The sequence below is a fragment of the Equus caballus genome, chromosome 19 (genome assembly GCF_041296265.1).
Source record: "Equus caballus isolate H_3958 breed thoroughbred chromosome 19, TB-T2T, whole genome shotgun sequence".
Classification (NCBI taxonomy): domain Eukaryota; kingdom Metazoa; phylum Chordata; class Mammalia; order Perissodactyla; family Equidae; genus Equus; species Equus caballus.
In genome coordinates, this window is record NC_091702.1 from 39,483,901 (window position 1) to 39,496,426 (window position 12,526).

The window sequence follows — 12,526 nt, forward strand, 5'->3', positions numbered from 1 at the left end:
AAAAATGAATGTTGAATTAAAACCCAATATCTCCATTGTAATGCAGTGGACAATTTCCACTAGACATTTTCCTTCTTTCTTTTTCAGCTGAATAGACGATCCTCACCTCCTCCCCATATATCCTGCCCTGCACCTCTACCCACACATTCCCCTAGACTAAAGGTAGGGAGCTTAGTAGAGTGAATCTGAAATCATTAATATTCTCCGATCAAATAAAATCACATCAAAGGAATCTTGGAATCATCTAAGATAAAACCAGTTTCTTACAGCTATGTACCTTCAACACGTTATACTTATCAAAGGCGCCTGAACACTGAATATTACAGGTTACCTAGGAAACTTAACAGTGACTACACTTAAAAACAACACAAAGCCCTCTTACTGAAGCAGAATGCCATTTTTAAAAACTCTATTTTGGGAATGGTAAAAGAAACGGTTCGTGAGTAAATATTAGCACAGAGATATTGTTCTATCTGGGTTTTTCTTTCTCACGTTATTCTTCAGTTGCCTTCTATTTCTGCCACTGAGTTGCTCTTAAGAATATAATCATGAATCACGAGCAATGGTTTCTAATATCAGCTACGATGCAGTTCATGAAATCCAAGTCTGTGGTTCCTCAGATGATGTGATAAATAACTTTTATGCCTTTTTAGCGTCCATTAATGGAGGGCAACCGTACATACAGTTTGCCTGGTACAATCCCGATTTCTGCCTTTACTCCTGGCAAAATTCTTAATGGTGCCCATTTTACTTGAAAACTATCCAGGTTTGGATGATAAATTATATGGTTACTTTAAATATCTATTATATGCAAAATATATTGAGGAATATAAAATTGAATCAAGATAATCAGTGTCCTCAAAGAGCTAAAAATGTATACTATAATTGAAAAAATATAAAAAGTAGCATACTATATTAATTATTTATGTTTGCTGCTAAAATAATATGATGTTGTTATATTATTCTCTATTGCTAAAGTGACAAAAATAACTTTTTCCAAATCTTTCGTCTAATGCAATAAATTGCGTCAAGAAGACACATCCCCATAGCCCATAAAACGAAGAAAGATAAAGTGTATACAGAGTAGGTTGTTATGATTCTGCAAGCCCACAGCAGCTTGGTTAGCAATAAAATCAAGGTCACCTTGGCTACTGCCCAATCCTAAATCTACCACTGAGAGACTGCCTCAGGGTTGGGATTTTGTAAGATGCCCTGAGAGTCATTGCAGTGTTTTCTGAAATCCAATTACCAAGTCCATTATTACTACCAGGCAAACTGATATAGCATTTCTATATTTGCAAGGTGCAGTGCACACACAGCTCAGCAAAAAGGAGCTTGAAAAGTACTTCTGGAGGATGGTGGTGGTGATGATGATGATAATGATGTAGAATTCCATTTCTTTTAAATCTACATTTCTACTCGAGTCAGTTAAAAACAAATGTGAAAGAACCCCTATACACAATTGGAAGAAGATATTTTTCTTTCCTTTTCTCAGCCTTGTTATATACACAGCAAATAAAAGTTGTACTAATATCGGTTGGTAAAGTAAAAAGATATTTTAGAGTTTAAATCTCAATCCTGCCACTTTTTAGTTCTGTGTGCTGATTAATCCTCCACGCCTAAGTTTCTCATTTTTATAATGAAGACTATAATAGGCTTACTTCGAAACATGTGTTGGAATGAAATCAAAGAAAAAGTGTGGAGTGTCTGGCATGATGTTGGTCGAACTTGAACCTGAATGTCAGTTCTCAGCTGTACATAATCCCCAGAGTAGTCATGGTGAGTATTGTCAGTTAGGTTTTTGCAATGATTCCTTCTTATGCTAGTACCTTAGAGCGAGAGCTTTTAAACTCTGGTATGTTGACAAATCAGCGGAAGTACTTCTTAAAACGCAAATTCCTAATCCTACATGCAGAATTCTGATTTTTCTGTATCTGGAAGATGCCCCAGGACTTTGCATTTCTTACTAGCACCTGCCCTCCCATTATCACAGACCACACTTGCACAAAAACAAGTTAGAGAAAACGAATCCTTGCCGCCATCACAAGGCTAGAAATTTCACAGTTAAAAAATATATTTAACCACTTAGCAACTCCCTCTGGATATCCTGCCAGCAAGTCAGTATGTCCCAAACTTAATTTACCTTAACCCATCAAACTGTTGTTGCTTCTGTAGATGACGCTTCTACCTCAAAACCTCAATGCCCTCATCTTCTAACAGGGAGGTAAAAAAAAATTGAAACTTTCATATATTGCTGGTGGGAATGTAAAATGGCCTAACTGCTTTGGAAACCAGTTTGGCAATTTCTAAAGTTAAAGTTGTAGTTACCACGTGACTAGCAATTTCACTCCTAGATCTGTACCTAAGAGAAATGAAAACACACGTTCATGCAAAAACTTCTGCACAAATGTTCATAACAGCACTATTAATAATAGCCAAAAAGTGGAAACTGATGAAATGTCCAACTAATGAATGGCTAAATAAAATGTGGTATATCTATCCAAAGGAATATTAGTCACAAAAAGGAATGAAATACTGACACATGCTACAACATGGATGAACCTTGGAAACATTATGCTAAGTGAAAGAAGCCAGACACAGAAGGCCACATATTGTATGATTCATATATATGAAATATCCAGAATAGGCAAATCCATAGAGGCAAAAAGTAAACTAGTGGTTGCCAGGGGCTAGGACAGGATGAAATGGAGAGTGACAGTTAATGAGTATGGGGTATGGGTTTTTTGGGAAGAGAGATAAAAATGTTCTGGAATTTGACAGTGGTGATGGTTGCACAACCTTGTGAATATACTAAACCCCGTTGCATTGCACCCTTCAGAAGGCTGGTCTTTTTGTTATATGAATTATATCTCAGTGGGAAAAAAAAGGCTCCAATGGCTCCTCATGTTAAGGAAAACTCTAAACTTCCTAACCTGGCATATGAAACTCATTCTCCTATAGCGCCTCTTCATGTATCAATCCCCCAGCCTAAGTGAACCACCGCTCTGCCCAAGTACTACTCTGTGTTTGCCCAGATTTAAAGCAGATTGCATATATCTTTATTTCATATGCGATTACCTCACACAGTGTCACTACTCCACACTCGAATGCTGAGGAAAGGAGCAAACTATTTTTTTTCTTAAAAAGAACGGTGTGCCTTAATTTTTATATGCAGCAACCTTTATTTGAAGCATGAGCATGCTGCGACTTTCAGAATAGGAATAAAGCAGGATTCTGTCCTTTGCAAAAATAACATAAAATGCAACTCCTGCAGCCGTAAATAAATAAAGACACACCTATGCATACTGCACATGCAAACCGTATGCATAGGCACATATATTACCATAAAAGAATGGATAAGCAGATCTTATAAAGTCGTACAACTGCTCTGTTTTCTCATTCTGCATTCAGTAAAATATTTTAGCAGCAATTTTAGAAAGAGAAGTAAAACCCAGGAAGCATAACTCTTGTACTTATTCACATTTAGAACTTTAATCCCATATCCTGTGCCTCTGTGCTTAGCTTACGCAACATCCTTTCCTCTCTTATGAGGATGCCAGTTCAATCTTCTCTGTCTCCAGAAGTAGCCTATTAAGCAGTGTCAATGTCTGAAATGTATACTGATCGTTCGTTGTATTCTCCTTTATCTGATTATTAGAATATCACAAGCTATGCCCAACTAGGGAGAAAATGTTCCTTTCTACCTGGTAAAGCTAAAATTCCATTTTGTTTTTGTTAAAAACATATCATACCACAGTAAGTGAACAGGAGGCAATTAATAAGCATATGAAATTGAGGGAAGAATGCACCAAAAATCAAGGCAAAGTCTAGGAATGGAGACTCATTCCCAGCTATGCATCATTGACAAACACAGGTCAATTACTACTTATTGATGTCTGTGATACACAGTCATTATTTTCAATTGGTGCTTAAAATGGATTCAACTTCAGCAAAAATGAGAATTGAGAAGCATTGAAAGAGAATTGTCAATAGCTGGAACATGAGGGAATTTTTCTTTTTAATGAACAAAATTTCTACTTTTCTATATATTATACAAGAGAACATATTACTTTAAAATGGTCTCTTTGTTTACAGAAAAAAAAGAATAAGTGATTAGAGATGGCATCAAGCATATATCACTCACCACCAGGGTAAAAATCTACTCTCTCTGAGTCCTGACATCATCATTCTGCTAAGCATATGCACTTACGCATGCCAACTGCATTACAGACAGTAACAGTACGTAGAAATTGAAATAGGTTAAACTCTGCTCTCACCACACTGTATTCCACCTATTCAGCAAGGCTGCCAAGTCAAGCTGTCAAGGCTCATCACCTTTGCACAGCACACACAGGCGAGATCCTTAAAAATAAGGCAAACTTTATTACAATGACGATGCCCTCGGGTATTTCTTACTCGGAACAAGAAACGATACACTTTGTAGCATGAAAGTTAAAAACAGAATCATTGTCACTATTTTAGGAAAGAAATTATACTAAGAATTGAATGTCATATTCTAAGGGAATCTACAATCCATGGTTACTTAGGGCACTATAACTATCAGGTTTTATATAAAAGAATATCACTTGCTCCACCGATTTACATTCTAGCATTGGTTACTGAATTTAAGTAGTTATTTCGTGCAACTGTCTAGTTCTGTGCCTGAAAGAAAGGAAAGGAGAGAAACCAAGCATTATGAGAACCTAGAAATTGCCAGTCACAGAGCTCAATCACTTCTCTTAGGTGAACCTATTCAAGTCTCACAGTAATTTTCTAAGTTACATAGGTAGCATAATCCTCATCTTATGGTGGATCAAATAATTTCAGGCTATATAGAGCTCACGGTACTGTGAGATTTCCCCACCCCACAACGGTGAGCTCTGTGAGTAAGGACATCCCCATATCAAGCATAAGTAGTCGAGCATCTGACACATGGTTGAAGCACAACAAGTTTTACGGATCTATATGAATTAAATTGCATAAAACTGCGTGTCGGAGGGTTAAGCACACAGAATTATCTGAAGGAAGAATTTTCGAACCTTAAAATGTCTCCCTACCTTACCAAACCATATTGGTATAGTATTATTTACTGTATAAAATAAGGATTGGTGAGAAAAGGAAAGAAAAATGGTATCTTCTTGCAATTGTTGGTGGGGAATCCTTCACATTTGGTTTTTAACTGACTGCCCTCAGTCACATAGGACATGAAAGAGCCAAAATTTGTACACAGATATTTTGGCTCCAGTATTTTTCTACTGCCTCATAAATGCTTATTAGATAATCCTGTATGTCCTGAAAATTACAGATTTCTTAGAGACTCCAAAATTATTTTTAAAACACTGTTACCCAGTTAGAGGGCAAACATCACTTACTACCAAATAATACAACGCAACAATTAGAAAATTAATGAGATTCTTCAGACTGAGAAAACAGATTTTTAATAGCTTAAAATGAGATAAGTATAAATTCCTAAGAAAAATACAAAAATGGCTATTTTAAAAGAATTTGAGTGGTCAAGGAATATAAACTGACTAAGGCATATTGTTCTCATACACCTTTGGAACATTATATAAACGAAAGAGATCTGTTCACGGAGTCTGAGGAACGGAGTTCTTGTACTACATTTACTAACTAGTAGTTCACACACTTGAAAAACTTGAAAAACTCACATTCACTTTAGTTTTCTTATCTGTAAAATAAATACGTCTCCTTTACCTGCTCCACATAATTGTTGAAAAATTAGACGATACATTGTGCGAGAAAGAATGTTGCAAACTTTAAAGTGCTGTGCACATGGTGGAGCTTATTATCTAATACCTTGCTACATAGACTGTGGTCGCAGCGCAGCAGCACCAACACCCCTAGGAACTGAACTGAACTGAAGAATCCCAGAGCTCATTCCAGACCTACTTACTCAGAATATACATTTTAATAATCTCATTGTTCAATTTCAGGAATGCATGGATATCCCAAATCTGTGATGTGAAACTTCGGTGAATCCATGGCCACTTATTTACAAAAATACATATATGGTGTTACTCTTTCATATTCTAATTAGGCATTCTTCTATAAATCAAGAGTTATGTTGATTTATCCCTTTTGATTTATGTTTTTTGCATCAGCGTGGCATATTTTAGACTTCTTATCATTGGAGGGCAGGGATTACCTTCAATACTCATTAGTTCATTGCCCAACAAACAAATATATGAAACATCCCTGAGAAATAATGATGATAATATTATAATCTGGCAAGAATTAGAGAAAAAAATGCCTTTGACACAGAGCTAATAGTAAGAAACTCTCAGTAACAATAATTTCGATGCACCCGGACACAGAGATTTTCAGAATAGAAAAAACAAAACAACAAAAGGTTGTTATTTAATATTCTTGAGTACCCACAGTTAATTTTGATGAGATCCTACGTCAGACTGACCTAGAATTTCAGGTGGCAAAAAAAGCATTCTTCCTTTTTATCTCCTTACTTTTTACTGTCATAAAAGTAAAAGCCACAATGTGTAACTTCAAAAGGACAGGAGAACGTCCTGAAATGCAAGGAATGACAAATCAGATTAATTTAGTATATCAGGAAAGATGACCTCTCAGGCTGTGGAAGTAGAATTTAAAGATAAAGATAGTAGATATGGTCTTAGAATTTCCAAAAGGAGAAATGAAACTTTAATAACACTAAACACTTTAAGCTAAGGATGACCTACTTAAGAAAATCATTTACCTTTCTAATCTTTAAGCACCAGAATTGAATACTTTAGATTTATAGTCTCTAGACATTGCTAAATTTGATTAAAAGCGAAAAACTGAGAGTTCACCTGGAATAATATCCTTAGTTAATTTTATCCGTGAAGGGAAAACTTACACTATTCTCTCTGGCCTTGGTAATTATCTCTGATAGAATTCTGAATTTTTCTCTTTATTTTAAATGCTGTTGATACATTATTGATGCAGCTTGCAGTCATGCTGAACAAACCTTGAAATGCACAGAAAATCTGAGAATGGCTATTTGAACAAGTGACAGGCCCTCTTTTTACTAAGCTAATATTTAAAAATCAAGAGTCGCAACGCATCAATAGCAATCAGAGAAGATAAGAACTTGAGTGATGAGGTGTTCTGTGGAACCCCAAATAAATGTTTCACATTTGTATTTTCATGTATTTAAATTAGGGCTGTTATAATGAAAAGAAGTGTATGTAAAACTAGAAAACAACCATACAGAAAAAGTAGACAAATCAGCTCATACAATATGAATTACTGACCAGCAGAAAACAGAGACGAGACTCAGTACTGTCCACTACTTATGATATGCAGAGCTAATTCCTCTGATGGATTTCTATATTCATTTCATTGCTCAATGCTTCAGACATAATTAATTCTCAACTAATACTCATTTGAAATACGTTCTGACCAGTTCTCCCCAATATCTCTAGAATTCAGGAGTAAATCAAATACATCTTATTTCCTTCTTGTGACTTCTCATTCACAAGGGGACATCTTCGAAACCCAGACTTTAGAATGCATGGCTGCTCTTTCCCACTACAGTGAAGGCAATGGATGGGGAATGAGTTTATCTACTATTAATCTATTGGCCCTGGTTGTTTCTCTAACGATCTATATCTCCTAGGGTGAGTCATTGTCTTTCTTTGGGCCTCAGTTTTGTTACCTTGAGAATAAGATGGCTGGACTGAAAAAACAAAAGGAAATCTCATTAAGTGGAAGGACAATTATCTTATTTGATATGCATAACAGCTCTGCCACTAGACAGCACTGTAAATGGAAGCTCAGGGAATGAAGTGAGTTATCTCTAGAAGGGAGGAGAGCTGGGAATGGATCCAAAGTCTTTGCATTGCAAGTATGTTGCTTGTACTCGTAACTCAATGAATTCCTTTGGCCATCCCACATCTAATCCTTCTGAAAAACATTATCAATGGCAATCTTTGGACAGTGCTGGGATGGCTGGTGCTTATGTTCAGTCAAGCCTATGCTTGATAATTCTCCCAAATCTGATGGGAAGTAAACTGTCTACAAACAGTACTCCATTGGGAAGATAGCCCAGCATCTTGGAAAGAGTAGAGGTTTTAGAGTCATACAGATCAAAGTTCCAATCTCAGAGAATGAGCTTGCTCAGCACAGAACTTTCCCCAGTCTTGGTAGTTGTGAAATGACACAACGTCCATGCATATAGCATCTAGAAGTGTGTGTCACTCAAAAGATCAATCGAACCCAATAAATATCCGTGGGATGAATAAAATGCTAGTTCCTTTCCATCCTCTATTTGGCTTCTATACAAATGATAGCGCTCATGCATTATAACACTATTCAATATTAACAGTAAAAAAAAACTATGCAGATGGGTTTATTTTATTTGCACTGACTATCTCCAAACTGCTGATTTCAACAAATTTGTTCTTCCATCTAAGGAACTAAGGACAAAGCCCTGAACTCCTACCCTGAATTTTAGTGAAGAGATTGATGATGGAAGAAGTTATTGCAACTCAGCCTGCACTTTCAATAACACTTTGGAATAAAACCATTAATTGTGCGAAGCTTATTCTAGCAAGAGCTCTCCAAGTATGTGATTGACCGTGTAACTCAAGTCACAAGCAGGTTTCAGGTTGGAAAGCCCCAGTGACTATCTGAGGGCTTAGTGGGGGTGGGTAAAAGGAAAAGTGAGGGAGATGTATTTGACACCAAATGCGCAGGGGTGGAGATCTCAGAAATAATCAAGTCTTTTCAATGGAAGTTCAAGATCTGGTCTTGCTGTAGAATAGAACTCAACAAGGAAACCTGTCTTATAAATTTTTCATAGACCTTGTGCAAGTTAAATCCCTACTCTTATGGAAATGCATTAGCGTGCTGAAGGCTCAGAGGAAAGAGGGAAAAACAGGTGCATTCATGCTTGATTCTTCCATATGTTTGTTATTCAACAGAAGCACAATGAGTGATGAATCTTACACCTAATTACCATATATTGGAGAGCTCTTTGGACTTTTCTAGCTCAGTAGTGAAAATGATTGTCATTCAAAAAAGACAAGTGGAATCAACGTTAGAATAAGACTACGATGACTTGCCTGATTTTCCCTAATATCCTACATCTACTTAGGAATACCAACTTTTCTCTGAATTGAGATGATTTTCTGATGATAAAATCATTTCTCTTTTTTCTATTTTATTTAATTTTAATATTTTTTTTTGAGAAATATTAGCCCTAAGCTAACTGCTCCTAATCCTCCTCTTTTCGCTGAGGAAGACTGGCTCTGAGCTAACATCCATCTGATCTTCCTCTACTTTATACGTGGGACGCATACCACAGCATGGCATGCCAAACGGTGCCATGTCCGCACCCGGGATCCGAACCAGCGAACCCCAGGCTGCCAAAGCGGAACGTGTGCACTTAACCACTGCGCCACCAGGCCGGCCCTTATTTTATATTTTATATTTTATTGAGGTTATGATAGTTTACAACCTTGTGAAATCTCAGTTGTGCGTTATTATTTGTCAGTCATCTTGTAGGTGCACCACTTCACCCTTTGTGCCCACCTCCCATCCCCTCTTTCCCCTGGTAACCACTAATCTGTTCTCTTTGTCCATGTGTTTAACTTCCATATATGAGCGGAGTCATACAGAGATTGTCTTTCTCTATCTGGCTTATTTCACTTAACATAGTACCCTCAAGGTCCATCCATGTTGTTGTGAATGGGATGATTTTATTCTTTTTATGGCTGAGTAGTATTCCATTGTATATATATATATATATATATATATATATATACCATATCTTCTTTACCCAATCATCAGTTGATTGGCACTTAGGTAGCTTCCACGTCTTGGCTATTGTGAATAATGCTGCAGTGAACATAGGGGTGCATGGGTCTCTTTGAATTGCTGATTTCAAGTTCTTTGAATAGATACCCAGTAGTGGGATGGCTGGGTCATATGGTATTTCTATTTTTAATTTTTTGAGAAATCTCCATACTGTTTTCCATAGTGGCTGCACCAGTTTGCATTCCCACCAGCAGTGTATGAGGGTCCCTTTCTCTCCACAACCTCTCCAACATTTGCTATTTTTTATTTTGGTTACTTTAACCATTCTAACGGGTATAAGGTGATATCTTAGTGCAGTTTTGATTTGCATTTCCCTGATATCAGTGATGACGAGCATCTTTTCATGTGCCTGTTGGCCATCCATATATCTTCTTTGGAGAAACGTCTGTTCATATCCCCTGCTCGTTGATAAAATCATTTCTTACTCTGACAATCAATTTAAACATGTTTACCTGCTAAAAATAAGGATGATAATATGCAAAAATAAATGTTAACTTAGCTACTATACATGCAAAAGGTTGTGCTAACTTGTGTAAGGGGCAAAAAGACATATCAGAAGTTGTTTGCTGACTTCAAGGTTCTCGAAGTCCAGTAAAACAGATGACCTAGTACACAATGATTATATCACCCAGTTTCCCATTTCCATCCACCTGAACCTTGCTCTCTCCAGGTTTCCCATGTCCTAATCCTTCAAGGCTCAGCTTAAATCCTATGCAAAACTTAACTGGTATTTTGTCAGAAAAAATAAAAAAGAATTCTACCTCCAATTTCTCAGACTTCCTTATCTCTCCGCTTTTTTATATTACTTATAATTTCTCATTTTATGATATTATCATTATACTCTTGGTCACAAAAATATCTCTTTTATTTTTAAGATATATCCTTTTAAAGCAACCAACCTCAAGCATAAAGAAAGGATCCTTTGGAGCTGTCAGGAAATAAGAACAAGCCAATAATAAGATGGGAAAAAACAAAGTTGACTTTAGTTATCTTCACAGCAACATTCAATTCTGGAAGGTAGTGGAGCACTGCCTGCAAAAATCTTCGTGGGAAGAAAAGAATAACCCAAGTATGTAGTATCCAGCCACAATGTTGTTCAAGTACAGGCACTAACAAAAGACAACTTTTAACGTGCAAACATTCAGGGAATATTGTTCCCATGAGTAATTCTTGAGGCAGAATTTCACCCAGCAAAGAGATATTTTTGGAAAAACTATGTAAAAAGATCGGTACAGAAAGTTGAATCTGCTTATTTGTGGAACAAAGTTTTAAACCTATGCAAAGATCAAGATGACAGAAGAAAATGGAAATGTTATATACCCTGACCATGGGTGCAAGGGTGGATAAGTATGGTAACCTCTTCACCTCTAATATCAATGTTAAAGGATATTTTTAATACTTCAAAATAAATACTGAGGCATAAGTATATTTAATAGCTCAAAGTAAAACACTAAGAAAGATGATATAATTAACTAAAATCGGCTGGAGGAGTAGAGGAAGGGGAGATAGAAAGAAGAAGAAATATACTAATTGAATCATCGATTACAGTGGAGAATCAAATACTGTTTAAAGAAATAGAGGACTGAGAGTACTCAGAGCACAAAAGTTATACTGGGTCAAAAATGCCAACTTTCCAATTATCAGAAGTAAGACAAACACACAGTAGGCAAAAACAGATTGCAAAAAGCTTTAAGGAGAGAAAAGCATAACATGAAATAATACGATACAATTAAAATTAAATATATCTTCCCTATTGTTAGCTCCAGGAGGGTGGGGTGGTCTGTTTTGCTCACTGCTGTGTCCTCAGCACCTGGAACAGTGTCTGGCTCATGACTGGATGAAAAAAAATTCTTCAAAGACTGAAATGCATATAGGCTAAACTCGCACACTAAAAAAAAAACAACTTTCAAGTTGCATCAAGCAGCAAAATCTACTCCATATTATATAGAAGAAAAGCACCCAAAACAAAGTGCTTCAGAAAATTTGAAATAAAATAATGGCAAATATATACCAGGCAAATACAAACAAAAGAAGAACAAAAGTCCTTATCCTAATAATAGAAAAGGTTGAATTCAAGGCAAAAAAATAAAAAAGTTTTTAGAAAAGGCAAAGACCTGTCATTTAAAGTGATAAAATAAATGTTGCATGAAACTATGTAGATTAAAGAGCCATGATTAGAGAGGCACCAAATAATAGAGCACCAATATTCATAAATTTAAATGCCTAATAAATAAAGGCAACCAAAATAGACACTGAAAACAGATCTTCTTTCCTGGTGGTCATGGAACATTCATAAAAACTGACCTATTCATGGTTACACACAACACACAGATAAAATCAAAACAGGAGAAAAAGTAAAGACAACATTCTCTGATCACGTCATGACAGAACTAGAAATTAATATTGAAACTAGAAAAAGAAATCTAATATTTAAAATTTTTTTTTTGAGGAAGATTAGCCCTGAGCTAACCTCTGCTGCCAATCCTCTTTTTACTGAGGAAGACTGGCCCTAAGCTAACATCCGTGCCCATCTTCCTCTACTTTATATGTGGGATGCCTGCCACAGCATGGCTTGACAAGCGGTGCCATGTCCACACCCAGGACCCGAACCGGAGAACTCTGGGCCAACGAAGCAGAACGTGGGAACTTAAACACTGCACCACCAGGCTCGCCCAAAAATATTCTTAAGTAT

The 12,526-nt window shown here is 36.5% G+C and overlaps 1 protein-coding gene across 4 annotated transcripts in view; it reads right to left on the minus strand.

The window, feature by feature from the left end:
• FGF12 (fibroblast growth factor 12) overlaps nucleotides 1-12,526 on the minus strand; it is a 504,561-nt gene that overhangs the window by 66,070 nt on the left and 425,965 nt on the right. The window lies entirely within an intron of this gene.